At 31.2% G+C, this 3,296-nt stretch overlaps 2 protein-coding genes across 2 annotated transcripts in view; both read right to left on the reverse strand.

Moving 5' to 3' along the window:
• Positions 1 to 1,270, reverse strand: part of LOC119578675 — a 2,488-nt gene extending 1,218 nt beyond the window's left edge. The window contains exon 1 of the mRNA XM_037926245.1: positions 1,114 to 1,270. The gene's annotated coding sequence lies outside the window, so the exon portion shown is untranslated. The remainder of the gene's footprint in view (positions 1 to 1,113) is intronic.
• Positions 1 to 3,296, reverse strand: part of LOC119578415 (AT-rich binding protein-like) — a 60,854-nt gene that overhangs the window by 47,453 nt on the left and 10,105 nt on the right. The gene's annotated exons all lie outside the window — the stretch shown is intronic.

Genomic DNA, 3,296 nt, shown 5'->3' on the forward strand with positions numbered 1-3,296 from the left:
TAAAAAGTGAGAAAAATAGATATTGGTTGATATAAAAATACAGTGACTGGAATACAGAAAATGAACTGATTTTTTTTTCTTGCTGATGCAGTATCAATCAATCTTTTTGTAGGCAAATATATAGTGAATGAAGTATAAAAGTAGAGATAAAGAGGGGAGAGAGGGAGAGGGAGAGAGGGAGAGGGAGAGAGGGAGAGGGAGAGGGAGAGAGGGAGAGGGAGAGAGGGAGAGGGAGAGAAGGAGAGGGAGAGAGGGAGAGAGAGAGAGAAAGAAAGAGATATATAGATAGATAGAGAGAGAGAGAGAGAGATAGGGAGAGAGAGAGAGAGAGAGAGAGAGAGAGAGAGAGAGAGAGAGAGAGAGAGAGAGAGAGAGAGAGAGAGAGAGAGAGAGAGAGAGAGAAAAAAAATTTGCAACACATACATAGATACATATGTGCAAGTGTGCACGTATGTATACACAAACACACACACACACACACACACACAGTAGAAGGCAGGGAAAGAGGGGAGGGGGAGGGAGAGGGAGAGGGAGAGGGAGAGGGAGAGGGAGAGGGAGAAGGAGAATAAGAGGGAGAGGGAGAGGGAAAGGGAGAGGGAGGAGGAGAGGGCTAGGGATAGGGAAAGGTAGAGGGAAAGGGAGAAGGAGGGGAAGGAGAAGTTGAAGGTGAAGGAGAAGGAGCGGGAGAGGGAAAGGGAAAGGGAAAGGGAAAGGAAAAGGAAAAGGAAAAGGAAAAGGGAAAGGTAAAGAAAAAGAGAAAGGAAAAGAGAAAGGGAAAGAGAAAGGGGAAAAGAAAGAGAAAGAGAGAGAGGGAGAGAGAGAGAGGGAGAGAGAGAGAGGGAGAGAGAGAGAGAGGGAGAGAGAGAGAGAGAGAGAGAGAGAGAGAGAGAGAGAGAGAGAGAGAGAGAGAGAGAGAGAGAAAAAGGAAATGAAAAACGGAGATAAGGTAAAATAGAAAGAGAGAAAGAGAAAGAAAAAAAAAAAGAAGGAACGAAAAAAAAAGAAGGAAACAAAAGGGAAAGAAAAAAAAAATAAAGTATTTAAAAAGAAGAAAGAAACGACAAAAAAAAAAAACACCAAAAAAAATCAAAACAACCAAGCAACCAAACTTACCTCCATGACTAGAACCTAAAAGATCCAACAAGACTCAACAACTGTTAGTCTCCTCAGCCTCCTGTTTGTCTTCTGTGCTTCGTCGTAAGGACAACAGCCTTTTTATACACAGTGAACCTTCATCTCCATCTAGAAAACAAGGCACAGATATAAGTCAAGGTTGGGCGTTATAGCGAATGGCAATAGAGAAAGGTAATGGGAAAGGGGAGTAGTGAATCAAAATGGTAGGGTCGGGCTTGGAAATTTGGTTTTTGAATTTTTGTTTTGTTGCAGTTTTGGGGGGTTTGGGGTCTTTTAAGGGGGGTAAGGTTGTGCGGGGTTGAGAGTGGGGATAAATAGGGTGGGTATTTGTTGTGACAACCATAATGCATAAAAGTAAAAAAAAAAGTAAAAAAATCTGGAATTAACAATATTCGGAGGGTGGTGATAGTGCTTCTGTTGCAAAAACAACTAAAATGAAACAAAAACAAAAAGAGGAAGTAAATATTTCCCCCAAATTACAACAAATTTTCAACCCCAAAACTGTCGTATCAGTACTATAACTTAACAGCTGTTTGGGGGGTGAGGGTGTTTATGATAATATGATAAGATAAAGACGAGTTGGTGGTACTGATCAGATGGTAAAAAAAAAGGGAAAGTAATTATAAAAGTTTTGATGATGCAGATATTGATAATGGCAATAATAAAATAATAACAAAAAATGGAGAAAATAAAGACTTTAGTGGTGTTTTAGTATGTAAAAGTAAAAAAAATTTTGTAATATCATAACAGAAAAGCGACGGCTTTAATGTGTGATAATGAAACGTAAGGAACAAGAACGCGAAACAGCAACAAAAAAGATGAAAAGTTTTGGTGTCGAAAAAATGAAATAACAAATCTAAAGGAATTATCATTCTCGTTCCCCTTATCAGTATTTAAATAAATTTTTGTAAATTATTGCTTTTGCCTGAATTTATCGCCGCTATACTGATTTTTTTCATTTTCTTTTTTACGGGGGTAAAATATTTCTGTCCTTCCTATTTATCAATAGCAAAATTTGTTATTACTAATCATTATGAGGATTATCATTACCCTTAGGGATGTATATATTATTTTAATATTTATATATATTATATATTATAATAATGTATATATAATTTATGATATATATATAATTTTATTATATATTTTTTATATATAATATAAATATTATTTTCTTATGAATGTATATATAGAGAGAAAATTATCTTTCAAAAGCCTATATATATATTATATATATTTATTTATATATAATTATAAAAAATATATTAAAATAAATAATTATGACATGTATATCACAGATGAGAATATTATCTTCAATGTCCATTTTAAAATAAAAAGAATAATAAAAATATAAAAGAAAAAACCATATAAATACAAAAATAAAACATAAATTTTAAAAATAAATAAAAATTTTAAAAAATACTACATATGTACATGATAATATAAGAATATATTATATTATATAATATTATATTATATTTTAATATTATATATTTTATGTATGTATTGTATTTTCACACACAGACACACACGCACACAACACCACACACAAACACACACACACACCCACACACACCACCACACACACACCCCAACACACACACACCACACACACCACACAACGCACCAAAACCCACACAACAACACACACACCCCACACACACAACCCCCCATATAACATTATTAAACACACAACACACACCAAATTATTATATATATATATTTTAAGATTATTATATTATATATATATAATATATTTTGGGGTGTGTGTTTTTGTTGTGTGTGTGTGTGTGTGTGTTGCGTGTGTGTATGTATACATATATATATATATATAATTTTTAATTTATATATATTTATATTAATATAATATGACAATTATAGTGTGTAGTCTGGTGCATATACATACAACCATACATCATATATATATATTTTTATATATTTTAATATATATTATTAAAATATATATAATGTTAAAATATATAAAATAATATTTTTTAAAAAATATATTCATATAATATTAAAAATTTTTTAATTATTATTTTTATATATTTAAAAATTTTTAAAAATTATTTTATATATATAAATTTTTAATATATTTTATTTAAATTTTTATAATATATATATATTTTATAAATTTTTAAATTTTATTTTTATATTTAAAA

The sequence above is a fragment of the Penaeus monodon genome, chromosome 11 (assembly GCF_015228065.2).
Source record: "Penaeus monodon isolate SGIC_2016 chromosome 11, NSTDA_Pmon_1, whole genome shotgun sequence".
NCBI lineage: Eukaryota > Metazoa > Arthropoda > Malacostraca > Decapoda > Penaeidae > Penaeus > Penaeus monodon.